Genomic DNA, 27,861 nt, shown 5'->3' on the forward strand with positions numbered 1-27,861 from the left:
GACAAGCCGACCACAGAAAGCTTCTGTTTGTTTTCTCTACGCGCATGACATTTGCATCTCAGTATATTCTATATCTGACTGTATATTATGCCGGCTCTCATAAGCTAGAAGCCAAGACAAACGAATGGCCATGATGTTTGAAACCGAGAGGACAATGAGATCAAAAGAAAGAGAAATGGATCCCTTGCTCCGCTGTTGCTAACTGTAACGGAAGTCCTGCCCACAAAGATAATGTTTGCGTGTTTGTTATTTTCAATAGTATGTAAGAGTGAGAAAATGCAAGAATCTAAGGTACAAATTTATTTCAATCCACGTGTGCTTTCTACCAAAACATAAACATCCACGTATTTTAATGCATATCTACATGGACCTGCTTACTCACTAGCAACTTTTAGCTTGATTAGTTTTAATAAAGGAAGTCAGGCGTTGGTTAGTTTGTTTTCTGGATGGGGGTAGGGTGGAAGGGCAGTCGTTGACCTCAGGTGATCGACCTCCAGTACTTCCGGACACAAACATCGCTGATTGCGGCAGCCAATGAATTTCAAGGTCTGTCAGTTTAAGAGCTTTCAACCGGTGGCTGGCACAATGGAGTTCCTCCAGCATTGCCCTCCCCCTTCGCTTCATCAAACTTTCACTCTAGAGTTTTCCGAACCCTGGGTCACGAAACTATCAGGTGACTGGCTTGGTTCTCGAGACTAATGTCAAAGGTCGAGCTAATGATGCTGATGACTGACTGACAGCTGTACCGACAGATCGACTGTGGATCCGGAGCCTTGACCCGATGATGGTGATGGACACAAAAGTCACAATGGACAGAGCTAGAGGTTTGCTCCAGCCTTTCTCGTCCGACTTATAATCATTCCTATAGAAATTCCTATAATTATTTATACCGGAACAGACACCTTCCTGTCATCGAGCAAGGGGAGTCAATGGCGAGGTTTCGCTGCAAACCGAAATTACGGAAATTCGAAAGTGCCAATATCTTGATATTGTCGTTTTCCATAAAATGTCAAGATTTAGGGACGCCTGTTGATTGTACAATTACACCCTTCAGCGAGTGGAGGCCATGATTTTGGGGGATGGTCACTGGATTAGAATATCGAGATTACTTGAACAGACAAACAACAAGTGTGTCATGTCGCACTCACCTGATGTTCTGAGACGCGAACTTCTGGGTGGAACTAAGCATGCGCACGCCTCCCTGGACATGTTGCTGTTATGTCATGTGGTGTATGTTCACTGTGACATCACACCTACATCGTAGCAAACAGTACTCAGTCACAAACCAATCATTCTTGTTTGAACAAAACGACAAGGGCGAAGTCAAACGAGGACTACCCGAGGACGATAGATGAACGGACGAGTGTTGGGAGGGCCACATACTCTATGTTGAAACACCTTGAAGGGCGCAGTGCTGTCAGTAAGAACTTTTTCAAACGACAACCGGTTAAAGGTCACCCATTAATTTTGCCCAACTTGCGTCTTTTGGTCAAGTTCACGAAGGTTTGTTGTTGTTAACAACAGGAAATGTTTCGTATTTTTACTGGATGTGTACAGTAGAGCTTATATATGAACGGAATTTATACAACTTGGATCATGTATTTAAAATTTATATAATTTCCAGAATGCAAAGGACCTATCGGATCATTAGAAGTAACCGGAGAACGTCATTCTGGCTTCTCTTTTCTTTCCATCCTAAGAAATCATCTTTGCTTTCGTGTGAAGCTTCTTATTTTCCCTTTTCATTTTACGACAGAAAAGCAAAAAGCCTCGCTGGTGTTGAGCATGCACTAACGTGCCGGCAAATCTCGTGATGGTAAAACATTTATCACCCTGACTTACCAGGCATTCGAAGGGTTTTGTCGCGAGCCTTCAGCGAGCAAAGGGAGCGGGCAAACTGCTCTCAGCCCCAACCGCTAATAGGACTTTATGGTCTTAGCACCAGCATCTGGCCTGCGACATATTGGCATTCACGGCATCAGCTCCAATATATCAAACCTGTTTAGCCACCAACTGCCAGCCCGGCATTAAACGACACGGCAAGAAACAAGAGAAAACAACTCTCTTGTTGTCACATCCTTCACACTGAACCGCATTAGGCCAAGAGCAGATTACTTTATATTCATGTATCGGCTTTCTTCATATGCCCAAGGATTTTTTTCCCGGAGGGTTCAGCGCCGAGGAGGAAAACAGCACGACATTGCGTGAGTGAAACAAAATAACAAAAATAGGGAATAATAAAAGAGATGACATGCTCTCGAAATATTCAACTATGTCCTGGTGAATATTTTTGAACGGATATCCGACCTGATCTGTTGGTCCAGTAAAATCATCGGTTGTAGAACTTTAGTCGGGTATGTGTTTGTTTTTAATGACTGGGCACAGCTCAAAGCAAGACAATATTTCCCTAAATTATGGTCCAATATTTTTGCACTCGAGATACACGTCCTACAAACATCATCCTGCACAGTTCAAGGTCCCCATTGCAGACGTCAGTGTTGTACAGAAATATTCGTCGGTTGTCAAGACGGCAACCAATGGGAGAGCTAGGGTTGTATATGAAGTAGGTCTGTGTTCTTACAAACGTGACCTTAGGAGCTTGGTCTCACTCTGCGCATGATTTTAGAATCTCACTAAATCTTCAAATTTTCTTCTTACCTCCCTGTCATCGCTGTATCTGTCAACAGTCACGTGTTGTATTTGTAATTAAAAGCGACATAAAGCAGACAGGAGCGAAAAATGAACACATGGCCTGCATGATGATAAAGTGAGCATCTTGAATTACTTATCAGTCCATGGCGCAGTGTCACAACAGTCGCTGGGTCTGAAGCAACAGAAGATAAAGGCCTGACATTATCTTGTTGTTGTAAGTAGTGACTGTTGTTATTGAGCAGGAGCTACAGAAGCTGAAACTCAGCCTTTCTCAATTTTCCACTCTTTTTCATTCTTTCTGAACGATAAGCTGCCAACTGACTGAAAGGATTTTTTTCAGCCGACCAGACCAAGCTTCGAACTGAGTAACTTCCAAAGAGGAGCTCGCTAGCTCGGCTACAAACATTTGTTGGGGTTGAGGATGCCGTACCGTTATCAGCCTCGCATCGTTACATCCATCACTTTCATCTTCAGGATTTGGACTAAAGGCATAAAATGTTCTGACTGCGAGAAATACGGGGGAAAATAGCTCTATATTCATGATTTTCTTTCCGCCTTGGCATCAAAGGTGTGACGACCTGGAGGCTAACGATGAGGATGAAATCTGGAGTCAGGCAATCTGTTGTCATGCACACCTTTAACCAAATTGCGACCACCACTGCTTTGCAATCGTTTGTTGCAGTGTTAATTGAGGCGTTGGTCTGTCCCACAGTCGCTCCTGATGGAATTCCTAAACATCGGCTTTTTACACCCTGACGGGAAGGAGCACACATGCATACGTAAACGCAGGAGCTTGAAAGAACAGGTCTTTCAATTACAAATTACTAGTCGGGGTACGCCCACCTCATTTCTGATGCTAACTCACCCAGGTATGACTGACTTTAGTTGTAAAGCTTCCTCATCAAAGGAGTCAGTGCAGCAAAACAGCGAATTTAAACTTAATGTCCCTTACCTAACTTGACAGGTTGACAGCTCATGTTCTGCAATGGGGACACGGCATTTCTACTGAAGCCTCCAAGCGACTCGTTTACTTTTCTTACCTCTTTCTTCCTGTCTTTTGTTCTCTCATAGGCACCTCTCTCAAAATATCATATCAATTATGTAGTAGACGTATTCTCAAACTCCCTTTGTGTTAATTTGTTTTCGAGACACCTGTCACTTTCTCTCTCTCTCTCACACACACCCCTACCTTGTAGTCAATGTGTTTACTCTCCCTCAAAACATCTCTCCTCCCATCACACATTCTCATCATATCTAACCCCCGCTACTGTCGACCTTCATTCTGGATGCTGATCCTCCCCGACATCCCTGCCCTTCAACAAGGTCGTCTATTAATTAAATTGTTTGCGGATTTTTTTTTTTTTAAATCTCTCACATTTAGCGCATGCTGCTGCTTCTGGACCTTTGATAGAAAACTGTGCACGTGGCAAGTTCAACATCGTTGCGCACCGCAGGATGCATGCGCACATCGCCCACTTCCGGGACATCAGCTCGGGTCTGTGTAGTCGCCACAGCAAAGCAGAGCATTAGCAGGCGGGGATGGCGGAGGATTTCTAAATCTGGAACATTTGCAGCACGAAGCTTTTACCGGCCCTACCTGTTCCGGCTATTTGAGAAGCTGGATTGATTGATTCAGGCTCTTACATGCCACCGGTCAACAGAGAAAAAATACCTGTAGCAAATGTCACCTATTTATTCGCTTAAATTATAAATAGTTCACCGTATTGTGCGAATTCCTTTTTGCTTTGAAACTGACCTAACGACAATGGAGATAAAAGCACAAAAGGGAAATAATCCCCATTAAATGACTTGTTTACAGACATCTAGTTAATGATATATATATATAAATGTGTGCGCGCGCACGTTCGTGCGAGTGTTTGCGTGTATTTTGATAAAACGGAACGGTTGTTGACCTCATGACCTCTCGATGTTTCTTTATTTAAAATAATTACAAGTTAATGACGTTGGACCGTTATGGCTGCTATTAATCTCGCTTGGTGATTGCTAACTATTTTTAGCGGCGGACAACCGTCTCATTATTCATTCCATTTCATCCCGTCGCTGACAGCAGCAGGATCAGTCACAGGGGAGACATGATGGAGCGAAGCAGAGGTGAACTCACGCCAGCAGCGCCGGTCTTGAAGGTCCCCCCTACCCAGCGAACAGCTGGTCCACTCCTCCACCTTAGTCTCAGGTTTTCTTCTGTTTCCACGGCGTCGACCTCCTTCATTGTAACCTTCGGCAAAGTGTCATGTCAGGCGACATGATCGAACCACTTTAGTTTCTGCTGCTTGACAAACAGAGACTGCTGGGGACCAACAGGCAGGTTGAAGTTGTTCGTCTTTTGCTTCCAATAAGAGACCCGCAGTAGATCCATCGCTCTTGTTCTGTGAGCAAGGTCCACGTCTCGCAGTCGTACATCATGTCTGGCACCACGAGAGACTTGCAGAATCTGAACTTGGTGCAGAAGCCGACTATCCCAAAATTTTGTTTAGTCTGATCGTCGCCATTGTCGCTGCTGTCATCCTGAGATGTGCGTCTTTCGTGATCATCTCGCGTTGTTTACATTCCTGCTGACAAAGGTGTCATTTTTGTGGGGATAAAGATCATGGATTTGATTACTGTGGACATTTAAGCCTCGTAGCTCGTGTTCCAACTCCCACATCGTAGTAACATGTAAACGTTTAACAAGGGAGGTGGCGTCAAATGCCTTTTCAAGCTCATTGTTTGACGCCATTTCAGAAATCCTCCACCCCTGCTATTGTCTACTGCACAATGCCAGAAAGACACCAGAGATATTGTTCAAATAGGTAACAGCCCGAATCAAATATAGTTTATCCAGTTACATGGAGGACATAATTCAGATGCGCACTGAATCTGGCTCGGCTGACATGCGCACCAAATCAGTTGTACTTTTCCCGAATAACTGTAGATGTTATCGCTGATGTCCCAAGAGCCACCAAGACACACTTAGCACAGTCATGTTAATGTGAAACTAGATATGTCTGCTGTTTTTACAATTACTGGAATGCCATGTCTCTTCTTATCTTTGGCTATTCGCGTATCTCTGGGGCCTGGTGTGCAAAAGACGGAAAGACCAAGTCAAAAGCTTTCTTGTAGACAGTTGGGACTAGTAGACCGAGACTTTGGCGCTAGACAAAACATGAGAAGAACAGCTTACCCTTCTTCATACATTCATACATTCGTGTATTTATACTTTCCAGTTCTCCGTCATTGGTCAAAGACTTTGCCTCTACTCTGACACTTATTGATGTTTTGAAACCTTTTGAAACAAATCATTTCCGGCCAGCTTCAAAGAGATGTCGATGAGAATTGAGAATCAAAAGCCGCCGTGTTCTTCACAGGCAATCCCCGAGTTGGTCTAAGCCGCTTCTGTCTGTAACCATCAGACGAAAAGAAAATAAAACCGTCTTATTACCTCTTACAGCTGAAAAACTGACTTTATGACAAAGCTGTCGACAGCAATCACCGTGGACTGCGGCCTGACTGCTGCTCACCCACCGATTTACAGCTCATTAACAGAAAGACAGACACAAAGTTTGTCCGTCACGTGTCAATACTAACAAAGTTTTGTTTTCAAATTTTGTTCAAAGCACGTATGCGGAAGCCATGGTCCTAAAGGAAAAGCTGGGACAGAGAAAAGAACAAATAAAAGAAAAGAAACAGGAAATCCTGAAATGTCGATGAGCTTTCTGTTTTTGTCCCACGGGGTCCGCAACTGTGGGCATCACAACAGCCACGTCTTGCGACATCACTGTTAGCCCGTGGCAGTGCCTGCGGCTGGAATCTTCAGGACACAAGGAAGCCGTCGATAGATGCAAATAATGCAAAAAATAAATCAAAGAAATGACAGGTGCACAAGGTAAATATCAAAACTAAACAAATGGAAAATTCCGAGAAAGACAGACAGACAGAGAGGTACAGAATAGCCTGCATACAGAAATATGTCCGTCTCGTCTTCTCACTGTTGTGTAATTATAGACAAAAAAGCAGGTTTCTCCAGTTTCTAGTTGTACAGATATCAATTTAGATAGCTTAGTGCGTGGTATGGTAAATAATAAATATGATAAATATTTTAAATATGTTAATAAAAACCTGTCTACCTGCCAGTTTGCACCTTTGTTTTCTTGTATTATCTGTGTTATCTTTGCGACAAGATCAATGTAAGGCCTGCTTCAACACCTCCTTGTCTGCTCCCCGGTGTGCTTCACTGTGTCCACGTGTATTACAAAACACACAAGCAAGAACAGCAGATCCAGTTACAGCTTCGATTATGCGCTACTCAGTTGCTTATTTTTAATTAACGATCTTATTTTGTACTGAGACTAGGGTTTGTTGATGGATGAAGCCTCTGTCTTTCACACAACACACATGAAAACTTCTGCACACACAATGTTTTCAAACAAATAAATCATTTATACCCGCTTTTTGCTTGTTCATCCAGCCTCATTTCCACCTCATCATAGTTTAAAGGTCCGCTTTGCTGTTATTTGTCGGTAACTTGGTTGCATGATGGACTAATACCCTGGCATCAAGTCGTTGTAGAAATGTTGTGTTTATGGAAATCAGGAGAGTAAAACACTCGGAACGCAGCCCTTGCTCAAACCACAGATGTCAACTTGAACGTTCAGCTCCGATTGCCTATTAAGACAACAAGGACAGTTTATTCTCCATTCTCACCCACATGTCCTTCCAATTGACCAGAAAGGATTTGCTTTCGTTTAACTCTTCGTCGTTTAAAACGGACCAGAAATCGAACAGTTAGGAAATTGCGTGCATTTGTGGTGGCCTCCCTGCAATTGAGTTTATTCCCTTGGATTTAGACGTGGCCATGGAGGATGCCAGCTCCCCAGTCCTTCACCAAAACTCTGGTTTCCAGAGCATGCAGACCACCAGACGTACCTTGGAGGATTCCAGTTCAGTCGTTTCAACCAGGCGGGTGGGAGGAGACGAAGGTGGGGTGGACGAGCCTGACATTTGTTGTGGAAGGGATGTAACTCTAAGTGCGTGCTACTTTGGTGGCGCCGTCGTTCGGGAGAATTGTGGGACAGTCGCGTGATGGCGAGTCTTCCTGAGCGAGTTGGCTTTCCTTTGATCACGCGCTGTCAGTGATTATTGTCAGCCATGACGTAAATACGGGGGACGTGTGTGTCCGCGTGCTGGCTCGAGACCATTAGCCTCGCTCTGCAGCCTGTTAGCCTCTCTGTGGCGACTGCGGCCTCTAACAGGTGTACTCATCCAAACAGACTGATGCCTCCAGAAGACAGGAACCGCATCAACAACATAAATCTTGCCAGGAGAGATGGACGCAGCAAAACAACCTCAACGACTTTTTTTATCTCCAGTGAGAAAGGCGCGTGCAAAGCTTCGTAAACCTCTGCCTCCGGAAGTGACGTGAGAGATTTAAAAAGCTCTGATAAAATCAAAGCAAGAAGGTGAAGGACGTGGAACTCTTCGTGAAATCCTAAAGGCTGACGTTCGCTACAACATTACAGAACCTCCAAGACCCTTCTAACCGTCCTGACTGAAAAAACGAAAGTCGCGATTACTAATGTGGGTGTTGCAGGACTGATGAATGAAGCAGAGGTGGGGAACGAACCACGCCGTCCAGCTCCAGTGTTTTCAGTTAAGCCCTGTGTTGTATCCGTTGTTGACATTTTCAGTCATAGCTACTGTTGGCGAATCATCAGGTCCTGTAAACAACAACAAGTCCACTCATTGACGTTCGTAAGCCAGTTCTTGCTTTGTCCACCATACCTTGAAGAATAGTCCTCGGCGAGTAGTCGTGCCGGGTCACGTGGTCAGGGAAGACCAGCTTACATCGCTAGACTGTTGTGAGTAGAGGTTCGTGATGTCCTACTAGAGTGTCAACCGCACACACACATACATATACAAATATATGTATATTCAAAACAAACACCTCTCTCTCACGCGCGCGTGAGGACCTAGACACGAGATGCCTCTCTTGGTAATTCTGACAGCATTCAGCACTCTGCCATTTAGTGGCTGTGAACACACGCTGCTTTGTTTACCCGACATCCCCGAGTTCCATTATATATTCACGACGGCCACCAGCTCAAAAATCTAATGTAAAGAAAGGTGGATGAGAAAATTTGAAGGTTTCAGGCGGAAAGTAAGAGCGGCCACTGTAGGATACCATCGTATGCCGACATGTAGACATTTGTAAAATAATCATAAACCTTGGGATCAACAACAGGAGACGTTTTTTTACTCGTTATTATTAACGATGGGTATTCAGATATTTCAATTATTTCATGCTTGCTAAACTGTGCTTGACGCCTGAAGCAATCTCACATAACTTTTATCGTTTCGGACGAGATGTCTGCAGTCTGAAGGCTTTAACCAAGTTTTTGATTCCTAAATAAAAAAGCCTTCGTCCGTCTCACACATCATATAGCCATCTCGTCATTCCCTTCAAACTGGAACTGTCGATGGGTGATAAGATTTCACTGTCCATTTATCAAGTCTTGCGAAACGGCGGCTGCAGCCATAGCGCTGGCTTTGTGTCACGTGACACAGCAATGTGACGTCACACACTACAACGGTCACTGTCCCAAATATCAGTCTTTTCTAGTTCCTTCCAAACTTACCAAGAATTTAAAAGGACTAGAGAGTGTGTGTGTGTGTGTGTGTGTGTACGCGCGCTAGCTTGTATTTTATTTTCAAGACTTGAACACACTCTCGATCTTTCCTCAGCTATCATCACAACATGGCGGCCATCATTCGAGAGGGAGGGAGAGGTGGTGGAGGTCTGGGGCGTCTGGTTCGTTGGCACGAACCGACTGTGTCTGAGGTTTTCTTTTTTAAATTACCCTCGAGACAACGTGCAACTGTGTTCTTGAGTCCGACTGGCGGGTCTGCAACATGCACAAGACCCCGCCTTTCCCAGCAAAACATGAGAGGTTCGCCCGCCAACATTTAAAGAACAAGCAGCTACACCATGGAAATATGCACGTGCATGACCTTTGCACTTTAAGAGCTCGTCTGAAGTGACTGTGAGACAGCAGCAGGAAGAGAGAGAAGGAGGACAGCGAGACAGGGACATTGATTGACTGTGGAAGACGTCTACCTGCCGGCCTCGTCCCTCCATCACCAGATTTTGGTCTCAACCTTTAGCGGGGAAAAGCGAAAGACTGAAGTGCTGTAGAGTACCCCTGGGGGCGAGGACTAGCCTCTCGACATGTAGCAGTCCAGACCATATCAGGCAAGGAATTGGCAGCGTGAGCCACTCTACCCAGGGGCACATCATTAAGCTGATCTTGTGTTTAGGCAGCTGACTACAGACCTTGTCTTAGGTGATAACTGGTCAAACATGGAAGCTATGTCAAATTATTATTATTATTATTATTGCTTTTTCCCTTTTTTTCTTCCCATGAGCGAGTTCTTCATCTGTTTACTACAACCTTTTCTTTTCTTTATAATGGAGGACACGTGCAAGGTTTCTAAGACTGACATTCATTATAAGACAAAAAAGAAAAACCAGTGGACAAGTTTTTCTTGAAGTTTTTTGAAACCTCTCAACAGCTAACTTTTCACTGGACAACCATGGATCCAAAATAAGAAAAGGAGAAAATTACAGTGAAATGAAAGTTGACGAACTGTCGTCTGCTGCAGTTAAACGGCCGAGCAAGCTGTGTTCTCATGAGTGTGTTTCTATGTGCGTGCTTATGTATACTTTTATGTGTGTATTTCTTTTAATTTTTAGTGGAAGGTCTTCCACATCATCTCCACCTCTTTGCTGACACAAAGCATCTACAGAACTCTGCATTCTTTGTTCTTAATAACCTTTGTGCATAAGACATACATGTGACCTCTTTACATTGGCAACAGTACTTCTGATTACTTTTCGCATTTTTTCTAGAATTTTTTTTTCTTGGTTGCATTGTCTCAGTCTTGCCTTGGACTGCGGTCTGATGACACGTGACATTTTAGAAGTGTCCACAGCCATGAGAGCAGTACTGACCTCACTGTTTACATTTCAGCCTCTCGGGTCTGCCGGTAATTCCACCCTGGGGTAATAAAGCCCGGACCAGTAGCATCGTTAGCATCGATGCCATGCAGCACTTCAGGCGGCGATACTCTTGCTGACATTAGCGACAGCAAACACAGTTACTGTCCCTGACCAGACTATAAAAGTGTTATCTGCGAGCTGTCACTAGACGACACAGACGACAATGGATGAGATGAAAGTAACGGGTGCAGTAGGGTATTGGTGAGAGACTGGCATTAGTAGAAAGAAGAGGAAAACAATGTATGAATACTTTATAATGTTAGTAGATCACAAATATTCGAATATACTCTAGTGTCAGATGACGATAAGGACTATTTGCGTGTGCGTGCGCCTGTGCGTGTGTGTGTGTGTGCATGTGTGCGTGTGTGCGCGCGTGTGTATGCGGGCGTATGTGTGTGGGTGGGTGGGTGTATGTGTGGGGGGTGTGTGTGTGTATTAAAAGCACACCTGTGACAAATGTCTGCCCGAGGTCTGATGCCTGCCCTCAAGCTCCAGCTAATGCCACCAGCGTTGCCTGACCTGCCGTGGCTGACACGCACAAGACTTACCAGGTTTATTTCGAATACCTCTGGTGGCGAAATTTTATAACTCTTAGCATGAGAGAGTTAACTTTTCTTCAAATTACATACCTACACTGATTGTCTGAAACTACTAACTAGGTCCTGCACGCGCACTGTGCCAAGGCTTTGCTGAAGCCATCACGAATCATCTTTCTGCTCTGAATATCATAGAAACTAACATGGAATGTGAAGAAATTACTATCTATAACCTCAGTAGATGATAAAATCAAAACAATTTACTGCGTTGACAACTGATGAAAACTACGAAAAACCAATGAGAGGACATAACTCGTGCTGAGTCAGTATCGTCTGGCGAGTAGCAAGATGGCGCTGAGCCAGCTTCAGAAACAGATCGTCAGGGTTATCACATTCACATCAGTTCATACATAGGCTCTGACAATTAAAACAGAAAGACGACAGAACTGTGGGTTGTGTGTGCTATAAATATTCCACGTGACCAGAGAGAAAGCTAAAGGATAAAGGTGAAACGATAAAAGAACACATTAGACATAAATCATATACAACCTGCTTCAGGGTTCAGGCAAAGAGCTCGGAAATAAATTTTATTTTTTTTTTTTTTTTGCAAAAGCTACATTTCCGATGACGTATCATATCACAGCATGCTGAAAAATTAGTTTATTTGAGATTTAGTTTGCTAAGAGAAAGTTGTCCTGTATTTTTAGTCTGAAGTAAGCAGACCTTACCTTTTCTCAGACGTTTGGTTCTGGCGGACATGTCTTCCCTTTCGTCAACCTCGCCGCTCATGCAATTTTCTTTTCTGGAAATCTTCTCACAACGATGTTATCTCCAAAAAATTTCTTCCAAATGGTTCAAAAATGATCAAACAAGTTGAAAATATTCTACAGCCTATTCTCTCCTTTTTTCTATCACAGATTTACTAGTCTCACGGGAAGTAAGTCCAGGAAAAAAAAGTGTCCTGCCGTAAGGTGGTGCAAGGTCTTGATTTCAATGAACAAATGCCTAGAAAAGATATCTCGGCAATGAAGGTGGCCAAGTTGTTGTCAGAGATGATGGATGATAACCCTCCGTGAACTCCAGCGCCGATCGAAAGGGTGCTAGTCACGACGACCTGGGTAGCGAACCTGGCCAGCGGCCACTGCACGTCCTTGTGTCGAGCTCGCCTGCCAGCGATTCCTACAGCATCACCGGCGCCGCTGTTTATAAATCAGAAGCAAGACTACACGGACCAGGAAGCGGCAGGTGGGAGAAAAAGGTGCTAAAATCAGCAGCTGGCGTGGACCAGCCAGGCGCAAAGTGCGTTGATGATGGACAGGTGGGCAGGTAGGTGAGTATACAGGTACGGGGAAGAGAAAGTTGGTGGATGTGGAAGGGGATGTGACCGAGACCTAGAACCGATGGATCTGCAGCAGGTACGACCTTAGGTCACTGCCTCGAATCTTTTTTTTTTCTTTCTTTTCTCTCTGTTTTTGGATGCTAGGAAGGTTCCGATGTCCTCACTCAAAGCTTCATGCAGTCTGGCGGCCACGTTGACAGGTTCGCCGAGCTGGCCAGCAGCACCAGGAGCGTTAAATAGACAGGCCACCCACTGGGCCAAAAGACAGGACAGCGCTTTGGGAGGGGCCGGGAGGAAAAAGGTCGGGGGCAGGGTGGGCGCGGCCTGACAACAACGCAAAAATCAATCATCGCCGCTCAGTCTACGAGGCAGGTGGAGGACGCTCACTTAAGCTCTGTTCGAGGTGGTCCACTGCAGTTGCCTCATCCTCTTATGACAAAAAGAAAGCGAGAGGAGAAAAAACATGGAAGGAAAAAAGTTTTGTGAATCTCTAAAACAGTAAAAAAGAGTATATAAACCTGTCGAGCCTGTTCGAGTGTATATATTCAATGATATTCGAACTTAGAAACCATGTTTAGAAAGCAAGAAACCCTCAGTTCTATTTTCTTTTCGAGCGACTCATGCATGGAGAGTTCCGCTAACCTCAACTAAAAACTGAAAATTTACAGCAGGCGTGTCTTTCTGCTCAGCATCAGTCTATGATGAAACAACTAGTGTAACAAATCGTGTAACACAGAGCACTTAGCATAGACTATGTAAGCGCAGGATATATATATATGAGTATATATGTGATATGCCTTAGTCTTCGCCTTCCAGTTTCAAACTTGTCCAACTTCGCTCTACTGAGTATTACACACTCGAGGAAACCAGACATGTCTTGACTACAGGCAAAGACATTAAAGACATGCGGCAGGGTAGACATTCCAGTTAGGGGAATAGAGGGATGGTGGAAAGGAGGGATCGCATGAGGCTGGCGACTAAATCCTAGATGGCCACAGTTACCATTGTCTTGCGTGCTTTTCAGTCTAGGAGAAAAAAGGTCAGGCTGGGCTCCAAGACTACTAGACAAAGGATAAAAGGGATCAACATGGAGGCTGTTACAAGTCCCTGGGTAACAGAAGATCGAAGACCTCTGTCGACCACAGTCTCGTCAAACTCTCGTGACGCACCTGAGAGCATATCGTGGATGATGGGCGATACAAGCAGGCAAGGCCATTGATCTCCGCCACAGACGTGGATAAAGAAACTTCTTGTCCGATAAATGTGAGAAATATGTGAACAAGGTTGTCAAAGCTTTTACACGATGGTTCTACACAAACTTTGCCTACCAGTAATGATCATGTCTAGAACATAGGTGCGCCAGTCCAGAAATTATTTTGCACTCAGAGATTTATGACATTCTTTTTAATATTGGGTACCAGTCATTCCATTCTTAGAATAACATATAACATGTCGAGTTCAGGTCTGAGACAACAATGTCATTTGTGGCGCAGCAGGGGCAGAGGTCATCGTCTCATCAACCACAGACAGGTCAGCTCCAATGGACTGACAGCACGAAGCACACGTTCCGGCCTGTCTGTCTCATGTTTTTTTCTCAGGTTCATGTTTATTGATTGAAGCTGAATATTTTCTCATAATCGCCATTCTTCCTGAATATGGCCATTCATTGCGAGGAAACTGGAGAAGCTCACGAGAGACTGAACACAGCTCAGCCATGAGTGGCAGGACAGAAAACTATCGTGATTCTTCTTAAAGACTTACACATCATAAAAACTATCTGCTCTTTTCTACATTTCAGGAATTGCTTGTTTTCTAAATTGAATACTATGTTGAAAGAACTAAGTCTACTCGACAAATAATTTACCATTGTACACGTCTTGCAATTTATCACAATTAAATATTGCAGAACTGTGTGACTAGCAACTGAAAATGGCAAAAGATCAGGTTATTTTTTATTTATTATTTTAATCCTGGGATGATGGGAACTAGCTCCGCTGTTTAGGGCTTAGACAGTGTTTCTCACATTTTGGTTAAATAGACCGGAAAACGATGTCTGTCGCAATACACTAGCTGTGAACATCGTGGAACGGGTGTTGCCCTTAATACTCGGGTATCAAGCCTCTATTTTAAAGATTAAAGCCGTAGCTAAACTTAGTTCTTACCTAAGTCCATTACGACAGATTAAAAGTGAAATCAATACCTGCTTCTCATTCTCTTGCAGTGATAACACCTTCCTCTGTATTCTGACCCTCTAGCCTGGGGGAACAGTATGGAGGGGGAGATTCCAGATACCAGGCCCAATCAAGTCCCTGGGTACAGTCGCTCGTACTAACCACTGGCTAGGGAGTCTCTATACTATTAACAAAATACAGTTTGTGTTGTTTTCTGGTTACACAACAACTTTAAATATCAAAACGCTAGCTGAACGTGAACCTGACGGTGTGCTTAATGTCTTCTCGAAGTTTTATTTGTGGACCTCATGAGGTTTAAAGCAAAGCAACATTTTTCTAAACCCACCCATGGCCTACGTTGTTAGAGTTTGATAACAAGAACACAAAGCTCTGGCCTTGCTGGCCCTTGCCAAAGTAAGTAGTTGTGTAGGGAGAATGTACTTGAATGAGCAAAGGATATTGAAGGAATGGAATGAACAGGGCAATGCTAGCACTTTGGGAATGGAGAGAAGTTGACACAATGATCTCCAGACAAACAGCGGTGTTGTAGTGCTGGGTGTGGAGAAATATTATTATTATGAATCCAAGACGGCTTTTGTTAGGGCTGTGGGTAATGCCCATGGTAATGTGCTTCTGTTCTATGTTAACGCTGAATCTTTTGTCTGCCTGTCTGTTTGTCTGTCTGTACATGAGAGAGAGTGTGTGAGTGTTTGCAAATGTGTATTAATGTGTTGCATGCGTTCGCCATGTGTGTGTGCGCGTGAGTGTGTGTGTGTGCATGCGTTCGCCATGTGTGTGTGTGTGCGTGCGCGTGTGTGTGTGTGTGTGCATGCACGCCACTCTCCTGTATTCCACACACACACAGTGCATATCTGTGCCGTGGGTCGATACCCACACAGCCAGGGCATATCGCTAGCAAATAAAATGTCAACTTGCCGTTATATACAGCTCCCACCAGCTCACTACTTGTCGCAGGAAAACATAAAAGGCCTAGACTTGATTCAATATTCAATACCCTCAGCTTTTTTTTAATCTCCAGGGATTAGCAAGGCATTGTTTTTTTTATTATTCGGTTAACTCGGACACCACCGTGGGAGCCTTCTTTTCAATCTGCGCTAAAGCATTCGATGTTTACGCAAAACGTATTTACGAGAAGCGTGACCTATAAACCAAACAAACTCATTACACTGAGTAAACCTGCTTTTCCAACTGTAAATAATTGACGAAATTGTAAATAAATTTAAACCAAACGTAGCCAACAGATTCTTATGTACGTGTCAAACTACGACAGGTCTCTAGGCTTTAGTGAGTGTTTATGTCATTAACTGTAAACAAGCTACCCGTTCAAAGCAACAGCTCTAAAACCACACTCAACGCTTTTGTCAAAGAGTCATGATCCTACATAACAAGATTCGAATCTTTATCTATGGAGTCCATGGCTTTACTAATGAGTTTTATAAAGTATCTATAAACCCAAGCTGAAGTTCTGGTTGTGTCGGCCATGAAGTGCATCAACTCGGTCTGCATGTGGCGCGGTAAACATGGGAATGTTTCATAAAAGCAGCAGCTTAACTGGTCCAAAAACTGCAGAACATTAAGTCTGCAATATTCTCTCATAAATCACAAATCGTCTTTTATTGCAAAATATTGCAGCGGCATGCAGCGGCGGGCTGTGCGACAGCCGCTTTCCTGAACAAACGATGGTCGATGATGCTGCGACATTTACGATGAATTTTCGTCTTATTTCAACAGCCCGCGCTAGACAGTCTGTTAAGGGGCAAGTGGAAGCACAATATCGATAAATCTTGCCTTTTATTTCAGGCTAAACCAACGATTAGTTTCAGGTCGTAAAAGTAACAGCGACTGCAAGTAGCACTCAGCACCAACTTCCGACACCCACGACCAAAGGGACAAAAATCTATAAGCGCTACTCGTCAAGCGCACTGGAATTATCTCCCCTGACTCATCTCGCAGCACCTGAGAATGCATTGTCGTGTTTTGTTTTTTGTTTTGTTTTTTTGTTGGTTTTTTGGTTGTTTTTGTGTGTGTTGTTGTTGTTGTTGTTGGGTTTTTTGAAATATGATTATTAACGAATTTACCTGATAAACTAATCTACAAATATTAAAACTGTTTTTCTTCCTACTAGCCAGGCGAGTAAGTGTAACTAGACAGCCCCACCCCCGTCTCGTCACTTGTAAAAATAATCTCTTCAGGTGTGAACGACATCAGCAGATCATCACCTATGCTCCTTACAATGTGCATCTCATTAGAGAGTTGAAAGATGACGACATCATCTCGACAGCAGAACACAAACCAAGCCCTTCATTCACTCCGGTTTCCTGTCATCCGCGCAGTTAATTTGCTTTCACTGGTGTTATAAATGTGTCAGCATCTTTTAGCAACAGTTAATCAAAATGAAATAAATCGAAGCAGAGGAACCAGATACCATCGATCGGTCTGGGGATAGGAAGAAGATAGATGGCAGAAGGGGATGAAAAAGTAGCACAAAAAAAGCAAAAAGGAAAAAAATTCAGTTAAAAACTGTGGAAGATCTTGAATGAAAAAAAGAAACAAAGGAATAGGGCAGTAATAAGACATAGCTGAGTCAGAAGAATGCGAAAAGAAAAAGTATGTAAATGAACTAAACGTGAATATGCATGAAAGAAGAAAACCATGGGAAAACGCGACATACACTAAAAGAAACAGCCAGAGGAAATACTATGAAGAACAGAAAAAGAATAAGAAACACAAGAATATAATCGTGCAAACAGCAGCCGGTGTGTTTGTTCAATAGAGAAAGGATTCTAAACATAGTGCTTGTCCACTTCTGGGCTTCGGGGTTTGATCGCCCACACAGCCATGCAAACGTCAGCGTCCCCCCGGCGCACGATTCGGCGATGAAGATCTGATGAAGCCTCGCGCAGTGGCGAGCGCGTGCAATGTTTTGTTTTTTTGCAGTGTGACGATCTGCTGGCGACTGTTACCACTGTAAACACCGCATTCACAGACACCATCAGGATTGGATGTCACCAACAGATATAACCTGGGGCATGACCGAGAGTGTTGGTTACCTTTCAGCTTGACAAACACTGGATGTCATGACGTCAGTGGACGAGGGCTGGTGTAGTGGGAATAGTGTTACAACAGTTATGATTACATCAGCGGATGTCGTAATAACATATTATAATGAATTAACCATTATGCAGATTCGTTATCGCCATCATCGGTTAGTTGCAGTAACAGAAGCTCGCGGTGTTAACTGTTAATTTTCTGCTTAATTAGTGAGCAAATGTTAGTCTTTCTGCCATGCTCTGTTTGTTGAGAGCCTGCTAGTAAACATAGCAGTCCCGATGGACATATAGAGCTGTTGTTTCTTGTATTTGCTGTCACATTTGCTCCAAATCCCATTATGCACAAGGTTGCAAGCAGACAAAACCAAACATAGAAAATGAGCGAGAGTTTGAACTATTCGGATGTTGAAAGTCTACATTTTTTTCGTGCCAAAGTTGCAGTATTTCAGAACCACGAGAAATGCAGACTGTCAGTGTCTGAATAATCCGAACGGTCGTTCATTCTCTCTCTCTCTCGCTCTCTCTCTTATGATTGAGAGTACTCGGCATGAGTTCACAACCACCCGAAAGAATAAATGAGTACACAAAGACCCGGAGGAATGAGTGAATACACAACGAACAATAGAAATAAGTGAGCACACCACGAATATGAGAAACAAATGAGCACACAATAAACAGGAGGAACTAATAAATACACACCGACCCGGAGGAACAAATGAGTACACAACGAACAGAAAGAGCAAATATGTACTTAACGAAAAAAGAAGGAACAAATGAGTACACAACAAACAGGAGGAAAACATGAGTACACAGCAAACAGGAGGAAAACAAGTACACAACGAACAGGAGGAACAAACACCCAGCGAGGTCACATGACGGGCTTGGGTCCGACTCTCAAGAGTAATAACGGTATTCATGTCTACAGACTGAGTCTCGGCGCGTGGCAAGTAGCGACCTTGGCATTTCCTCCGGACAACTCACTTCCCTCGATTTAAAGATTAAGAGCACTTTCATCGATTCTCTTTCACGAAGCTCCACCGAAACCTTGCTTTATGGAACCTCTCAGTGCAGTATCGCTGACAGTACATGCAGCTGAGGAAACGATTTCTAGATGTGCCCCCTGTCCCGTGCCCCCTGCCCCCTGCCCCCTGCCCCCTGCCCCATTCCATTAAGATATGTTGCGCATCGAGCGGGGATCGTTGTTGATGAGACCATATGTGCATTAGACAGATTTTGCGTGCATTCGGATATATGCATGTCTGTGTGATTGTATGTAAATTTGTTTTCCATCAGGAATATGGATGTATCAGTTACATACGTGTACAGTCGTACGTTTGTGCGAGACTCTATACATGTGGTGAGGGGGCTGTATTTGTGAGGGTTTGTTTACTTTTTTAAATTTTCTTCTGCTTATTCTAATGTTTAAGAGGAATAGTCTTTTTTTTTCCTTCGTAAAATATTGATGATTATTTCGAAACAATGCTGTAAACATTTGTAAATCTTCCTCCCTCTTATCCTGTTTTTCATTCGTACAAAAGTACATTTATTTCTCCCATATGGATCTTACTCCCATGATGCTTTGCTTTCACACATAACATGATTCAATTTGGAAATTTTTTGCTGTGAATTCTGTCGGGGGTTGTGCTGCAGGTTAACTTTGTGAAACATTAAACGAGATAAAAAGGTTTTTGAACATCTTCACAGTAAAGCCAAGGGACAGAAAACGAGGCTGAACCGTTCTCAACAACGCATCAAAGCACTGAAACCCACGTTGTGACTGCATACAGTTATCAAATAAAGTAATATAAATAAATCAACAAGCATTGATAATGTTCTCATGTATCCTCTCTTTTCTTTGACGGCACTGTCACGCCCGCAGAATTAATCATTATTCAGTAACATAAAGAGTTTTCAGGGAATGAGATAAAAGGAAAACAATAAAATAAAATGCTTGCTGATGTGCAACGGCTGCGAGTCGAGGGGATAGTGTGACGTCACGATTCCAGCCTCGATGTCGCCAGTCGACAAATGCTGGGACCTGCTCGTGACGGCAGAGGCAGGCAAGGAGCCCCTCATTATAGACAGCAATGCCTCATCACCAGCTGCAGCATGAGGGAAGCTAGAATGTAGGATGTAGCAGTAATTAAAAGAGAGAGAGAGATAGGAAGGAAGGTTTCCCGCCGCATCGATCTCAGCCGCACGAGACCAAAGGACACCTGAGTCACGGTGACTACGGTCTACCTGACATCAATCAATTTCCGAGGAATGTCTAGGGATTGCGATTTGTGGTGAGGCAGTGCAAACTCAGCATGTCGTCCTGTCGGATGCCAGAGCTCGGTAAGACGAATGAAGCCCTGACACAAACTGTACACTGGGACAGACCTTGGCACAGACCTTGGCACAGACACACTGTAAGAAGTCCTGACACACTATTTACAAACATTCATTCCGAGAAGTACAATCAACTTTTAATGACGGTTACAGATTGACCTCCACCCTCTTGACTCCTCGTGCTTCGAACCTCTTTGAACCCAGAGTTACTGTCTCCATCAGGAACTTTATTTTCTGCCCGCGGCCAACGCCAGTCCGGTAGCCGACAAAAGAAAAGATTGAGCCTCTTAACTGCACTTTTTTTTCTAGTTTAAGGTTCCGGCATTTTCCTTGATACTGCAAGGCGGCAATTGATTAGGTAAATCATATTTACACCGAATTACAGCTTTTAGACTTGTGGGATAAATTATTCATTCGAGCACAAAACACCCTCAGTGGGCACAGAAAATGCAATCAGCCCACGACAATCCAAAATTTCTGTCCTTGTCGGCTAAGCTGCGGCAAAAAGCGATTCCTTTCGTCGAGTGCGAATCAATGGACATTTTTATTCTCCGGACTTCTCCGCGCGCGAAAATGGCGAAAGACAATGTGTTCAGTGCGCCGCCGGGAAAATGTTCGACATCTTCGAGTTGTTCTTCGCCACATTCTTGTATCTCAAGACTCCTGATCTTTTTTTTTTCACTATAAAAACTTTTATTGTTTCTCTTAACTCACAGATGTGATTTTAATTTTGCTTTTTTTAGTAAACTCCTTATTTTATAACTAAAACTGCTGTGATTTTTTAAGTACTGCGGCCCACCAGTTTGAGACCACTGATCAAGAGAGTTGTAAGTGGACGCCTCCTGGAAAAGATTTATTATAGTTTTATCACATTAAATTCCTTGCGTTTGATTGTGTGGTATTGTAGGTTTGAGAAAATACAATCATTTTATCCTTGTTTTATTTATATGTTTCAAAGCAAAATTCCTCTTGGGCCACTGGAACCTGAAGCTGTCACATGGCTGAAGTTCACAGATGTCTTTAATATTCCGTCTTTCGGCGCCCCCTACACCTTAGACTACCATGATCTTTTATTCATGCAGTGATAGACATATTTGCTTGTGGAACCTCCTTGTAGCATGCAATTTCACTCTTTTATGCAAATTTCAAAAAGAAATTTTATCTCACCGATCTGTACAATACAAATTTTGTCTGTCAAAGACACCCCGCACGCCTGTCAGTGGCGATTTTCATTTCAAATGACAAAATTGTTCTCCGGGCAAAGTTCAGAATATATCCTTGAAACTTTGTATTTTCAGCAGATTTTCTTACAGGCGCTTATCTTGTTTATATGTTTACTTGCTGAACAAGTGTGAAAACATGTTTTAGATAAAGAGACTGACACATGTTTCTGTACTGCAGTAGCTTTTCGTGTTATATGTAAAATGAACTTTTTTTTATAAATGATGATGTCTAGCATCGAGCAAGAAAATTACAGAAAGTATGGCTAAACACAAGCCATTGGTTGTTACTATTATCTTCATTTACATGTGATACCTGACACTGTCTTTAAAATACCTGTTTCATTACACGGGATACTTTATTACTTAATAACGATAATATACAAGATGGAGTTGGAGAACTCTTCTCATTTCTTTTTTACGATGTTTTCCCTTTCTGACCAGAATTGGTAAGAAACTGAGGTATGAACACGTGATTTTCTTTAAATTAATCATCAAGCGATTTTGCAAGCATGTTCCACTGATAAAAGCTAATAAAAGTAATAAAACCAAAGAGACATTCTTGTAAGTGTGAAATAATTCAGTTTTGCTTGTAGATGGCTTTGTTAAGAATAGTGTTCCCTAGCAAAACAGAATGCTGCAAACATCAGGGTATCACACCCGTATTCCTACCCACGTGTTTGTTGCATTCTGTGCTGCTAGGGGTACATGGTGCTGATGGGGTCATTAGCAACTTGTAACTTCCGGCTAACAAGGATCGCCACTCCTGCCAAACACATCTTTAATGGATGTGCATTGCTTGGGACAGGTTCCCGTTCTATTGGTGCTGCATGCGTTACATTTGCATGTGGTTTTTTCTTGTTGTTGTTTTGTTTTTTGTTTGTTTGTTTGTTTGTTTGTTTGTTTGTTTGTTTGTTTGCTTGTTTGCTTGGTTTTTTTTTGGTTGTTGTTTTTGTTTTCTTGTTTGTTTGGATTTTTTGGGGTTTTTTATTGTTTGCTTTTTGTTTTTGTTTTTTTATAGAACTTTGAAACACTTGGGACGATTCTTTGCTCCAAAAAAAAAAGTTTTTAAATATTTCTGTGAGAATCAACGCTTTCCTCTGCTATTACTATTTGATCAGCAGTTTTTAATTGATGTAATAATAATAATAATACCAAAATTTGTAAAGCGCATACTTACACTCCTACAGATTAAGCTCTTATAGCCACTAAGAACAAGATGTGAATGTGAATTGCGGCCGATCTGGTGTGAATGTGAGTTATGTCGGCCCTCGGACCGAGTATCAGTGTTTCTAGTTACTCCGAGAACGAAGGTTTGTGTCCACCTGGGGTAAGAGATGCACAGAGTTCAGTCTGGGTCACTTACCTGGCAACTTCCGGAAGGGCGATCGCTTTTTCCCCCTGGTGTTGACTTCATTGGCTGGCACCGTGCGCTTCTCTGTCTGGATGGCAGCGTTCTTGGAGTTTTCCTCTGCAGGGTGCTTTGCCCTACCTCCGAGGCTTCTTCCGGCCTCGTTTTGTTCGATGACGTCACTGTCTGCTCCGACGTCACGCCCGCTTCAGCCCTCTCCTGCTTTGTCGTCAAAGGGAGAGAACTCTGTTCGTTGGAGGCGAGTGTGGGCTGAGCCATGGCGGGTCGTGGACCCTGGCGGTCAGCACGCGGCGGTTGTCCGCCCTTGGAATGCAGCGACCCCAGATGCTGCTTCTCGCCGGGGTCGACGTGGGGGTCAGGGAGCGACTGAACGTGTGGCAGACGGTCGCCCTGGGCGTGAACCTGCGATCGTCCGGCCTTGGCGGAGATGGGGTTGTCGGAGCTCCACGACGACTTCTTGGCCAACTGTCCTGCCGTGGTGGGTGTTCACCTGCGCGCCGTCTGTCGGGCGAGACACGCAGCTCCCCATGTTTTACTTTGTCCCCTGCCGCCTGCACATCAGTGAAAACTAAGTTAGCAGAACACGTGACCAGTCCCAGCAGCAGCGGGAACATCAGGAATGAGCGGGAAGTGATGGCTGGGGTGTTGTGTCATGAGCCTCACAGGCGACTGCAGCGACACCAACAAAGCTGTTCTTGTGATTAGAAATAAACACAAACATTTTGTGGAACAAAGTCGACAGAAATGTCTTGAGGAGGCAAAGAAATGTATGAGGACAAGAAGGAATGCTTTTTTTCTCATGACCTTAATCGTTTAACGAACCAGTTTGTGTCTAAATCTTGCAAACACTGACCTGCCTAGTTTTTATTTTAAATCTTTAGTTCATTCATTTGGGATTACTTTCACCTGCATTTAAACAGTTTGAAATTTTGGGGTCTCATTGTGTTTCATTAAAACCCATGCTACATTTTAAGATTTGCCTATCAGGCTGCTAAAACTGACAGTAAGGCGCTTAGTTAGCAACAGATGAAGACAGATGGAAGTAATTTAACAACAAAGCTGATGTTTATTTTAGGTATAGTCGATGGACCTCTCCATGTTCCTGATTAAGAAAGCAATTTTCAGTTACATTATCAGTGGCGTGGTCTATTCCTCAGGCTAAGCCCTGGAGCAAGAAACTTTCTCAGAATACACTTCTATCAGGTGATGCTAATGAAGACCTGTGCACATAGCTAGAAGGTTGACATCTTGACACTTCCCACACAGCTGTCCACAGACGGCTACCATTGGTCCTTCGCACATCACGTGACGCCATCGTCATAAAGAGTTACGAGTGGAAAGCTGTTTGCCCTCAAGTCAGACTGAGGCTACAAAGACGGATGTGGACCTAATCTCAATGTGGCAGAAATAAAATTGCGATCTCTCTCGCATTTTCTCACATCCTCGGTTTCTCTCAACTCACGATAAGACGGGTCACGTGTTAAAAAAGAAGGCAAGAAACCGGGTAAAGATGCTTTAAAGAAATAAAAATATAAGCAGCTTGGTGCATAAAACTGAATGTTTGCCAGTTTGTGTAGGACGATTAACTAAAGGTTTTGATAAATACATCTGTGACATTTTTTATAGATGATTAGAAATGTCTGCCCTTTCGTTATTCTTTTTATGGGAAAAATATTTCTTACACACGTTATTCTTTGTACATGTAGTCTCAACAAGCTTGCTGACCATAAAACGAGCAAGAATAGCTGTAAATGTATAAAACGTCTGTTAGTTTGAAAAAAATTCAGAATATCCCAATGACTTTTAAAAAATATGAAATTAATAAAATTATAAATGAGATGACATTAAGATAAGTTTTTTATTCTGAAAATAGTATTCCAAATAGTATTTCCAACCAAAAAGTTAAACAGAGCAATGATTTTGATACTGTTTGAGCTGATATCCCCTCCTTTAGCTCAGAACTCTTTTTTTGGGGTGTGAGTAGTTGGTGGTGCTAATTAGTGGGCCTTCATCTCTTTGTTACAGTCATTCTAAAAGGGAAGTGGATAACCGCAAAGGTTAGAGCTCTGACCTCTTAGCCCAAAGGCCCGCCGGTTCGATACCGCGTGGCGCAGCAAACCTTCCCTGACTCCATGGTGGGTTGCTGAAGGTACAACTTGAAAGAGAGGAGAAAGGCTTTCTCTCCTCCATCACAAAACAATTCCACAAACGACCGACAAAAGATTCTGGGCTGACCTTTACCTTTATCACAGTCATCCTTACTCAATTCCGCTTTTTGCGGAGTCGTTCCCCAGGCGCTGGCACAGACTTTGTTTTTAATTCCATGGTGCTTGCACTTCAGAGAAGATGCCCTCGGCCATAACGACTGATCACTGGAAACTCCGGTGCATTAATTATTGCTTTTAGATTCAATGTCCTCCGAGAGCCTCGGCACCAATTCCGCCTGTGAACCTTGTATCAATGTAAAAACATCAGAGAGAGAGAGGGTTGCTTGTCTACCACAGCTTGCTGGGTGCTGACCTGATCTACGAAAACGGCACATGTGACTGATTATGATGAGAAAATGTTGTCGCAGTGCCGAGCTGTTGTTTCAAATGTTTGCTGCTCTCAGCTCAGAGCTGATTACCACATCTCAATTCTCCAGTTTAAACAGGCGTTAATTGTCAATGAATGCCATAATTATGCTAGCTCTCTGTACTCAAGGGGGAAGAAACATGCTTCGAGGATTATGTGAAGAAGGCGATAAGAAGTAAAATATTCAAATATATGTTATCAGCTGACGGCAGTTAGCCAGGTTATCGTAATCTCCAGCACTTTTCACTGCTTGGGCAACATATTTTTCCGACTGAACTAATGAATGGTTAGCGTTGCAGCTGTTTATTGCTTATGTCGGCAATAAATTAATGTCCATTCAGAGTTAGAGCTCGATGTTTTATTTCCGCTCTTTTCCTCCACTTAAACAAGTGGCGAAAAGCCGTTGAGTTGTCTACTCTCAACCCACAACTTGTCATAAAACACAACACACACAAACACACACAAACACACACAAACACACACAAACACACACAAACACACACAAACACACACAAACACACACACACACACACACACACACACACACACACACACAGAATGATCAAAGCTTGCCTTCACCTATCATCATGTAAAACTTACAATCTTTTACGAAAAACTCCAGAGTTCAATTTAAAACTCCAAACTTATATTTATATATACATAGTAAGGCTTTGACGTCTAGCATGGTTTAATTTGTTGTTTTCTAGTGACCCTAGGTAAAAGTCAGTGCACGATGCTGTTTCCTAAAATCTGGGAATAAACAACAGTATTAAGGAAAAATAAAATCAAACACAGAAACACAAAGAGGAACCAAATAACAAGAACAAAAACTGATCATGGTTGTAGGCGCATATGTCGAGAACAAAAGGGAATTATTCCCCAAGATTTAGGGAAATACATTCTTTGCACCGAGCTTCACCCAGAAAAAATTCACTTTGCTAAATCATAAAGGATTGAACATTGTCAGATATTATTGAAAGAGAACACGGTGCAATAACAAGAGTTCTTGAATTAGCTCTCATATTCTCTCTGTGTCTTCCTGTCTTCCCCTTACTCACAGAGAAAAAAGAGAGAATCCTTTATTTATTTTTTTTTTCTTGTTTTGTTTTGACCCTGATGCAAATGGAAGACAAGACCGGATCAGAAAGCTGACCGAAACTGAAGAAAAAGGTTAACGACCTTAACATCCCCCCAGACACCTAACTGACTCCCTTTGCCGATCACAATCGACAGACATGCAACACAACGGAATAAGAGCATCTAGGATGAAAAAACAACTTCCAGAAAAACAATTACAGGATTGAAACCAGAGAGAAAACTGTGATAAAGAACAGAAAGCGGCGAACCCGGCAACCTTCACACTGACATCGTCATACTCAGAGAACAATAACAGCAGCGAGGAGTGAATACCACTCACATCTCTCTGTGAGACCAAGCAAAGGAAAAATGAATTTCGGAAAATGTCACGATATACAAATGGCGGGCAAGAAGTCTTAAAAAGTTGGAAAATTCTAGTGTGGTGTACTACTAGAACTCCCTGCGCAATGGAATGCGCACAAATCAGAAACAAGATTTACGACCGACAAAACACTTTCAATGTGCAACGAGTATTTTAAGCAAGTAGACATATTTATGGATGCATCTGCAACGCTAATTTCTGCATATATACATATGTTGCAACCTCTCTTAGGTCTGACCCCAGTTGATTATGCACGTGACCTCTGTCGGTGGCGTATGGAGTGTGTTTATGTAGAGGAGTAAACTGAAGATATCACACAGGACTTGCTCATTGCCGTCCATGACAAGGCCTTAGTGGTGATTTGTGTCAACCCTTTGTCTGTCCAGATGACTGGCGGTCATCTGGCGCCGGTTAAGAAATGAACGATTGCATGAATGAATGACTTACCAGCGCTACACAGTCTTGTGTTTCACGCCGTGCTGCGTCCTGCTACAAAATATTTCTAGACTGTTCTTAAATTCAAAACAGACAATACAACAACATTAATCAACAATACCATCGCATGGCACATTCGTGCCTTTCACACCATTACGATGCGCGTGACCACAAGCTCTTCTTCAGTGTTGGTATTCCAGCCAAGCCTCTTGCTCAAGATGGCGCCCCGGTCAACAATGTTCACCTTCTCAAGATGGATGACAGTTGTGGGACTTCCGAGGAAAATTAAAGACAATCTCTTTGGTTTCACTGACATCGTGTGCTAAGAAATTGTAATCTCTCCAGGAAATAAATTCATCAAATGCTACGCGATGTGTCTACCGTCAAGACATTTTTCAGTTCCCCATATTCCCCAGCTCCCTATTCCCTTCGCAGTGCAAGATAGTCTTAAGGTGAAAGCATTTTTCCCCTTCAAACTCAACAGCAACAACAAAGTTAAAATAACTTGAAGTGCATGCCTAGCTCCATTTATAGAATTCTTCAAACCTGCCAATACATATCGCACACCATCTTTGTCTATCCGAGTTTAAATGTTGCAACGAAAGTGACAGCAAAGGACTGCAGTGTTGTTGTTTCCCTTTACAATAA

General features: G+C 43.1%; 1 protein-coding gene across 1 annotated transcript in view; it reads right to left on the minus strand.

Moving 5' to 3' along the window:
• LOC112572337 (calcium/calmodulin-dependent 3',5'-cyclic nucleotide phosphodiesterase 1A-like) overlaps positions 1–22,928 on the minus strand; it is a 229,742-nt gene extending 206,814 nt beyond the window's left edge. The window contains exon 1 of the mRNA XM_025252022.1: positions 22,740–22,928. The gene's annotated coding sequence lies outside the window, so the exon portion shown is untranslated. The remainder of the gene's footprint in view (positions 1–22,739) is intronic.
• Between the last annotated feature and the right edge of the window lie 4,933 nt (positions 22,929–27,861).

The sequence above is a fragment of the Pomacea canaliculata genome, linkage group LG1 (assembly GCF_003073045.1).
Source record: "Pomacea canaliculata isolate SZHN2017 linkage group LG1, ASM307304v1, whole genome shotgun sequence".
NCBI classification, from domain to species: Eukaryota; Metazoa; Mollusca; class Gastropoda; order Architaenioglossa; family Ampullariidae; genus Pomacea; species Pomacea canaliculata.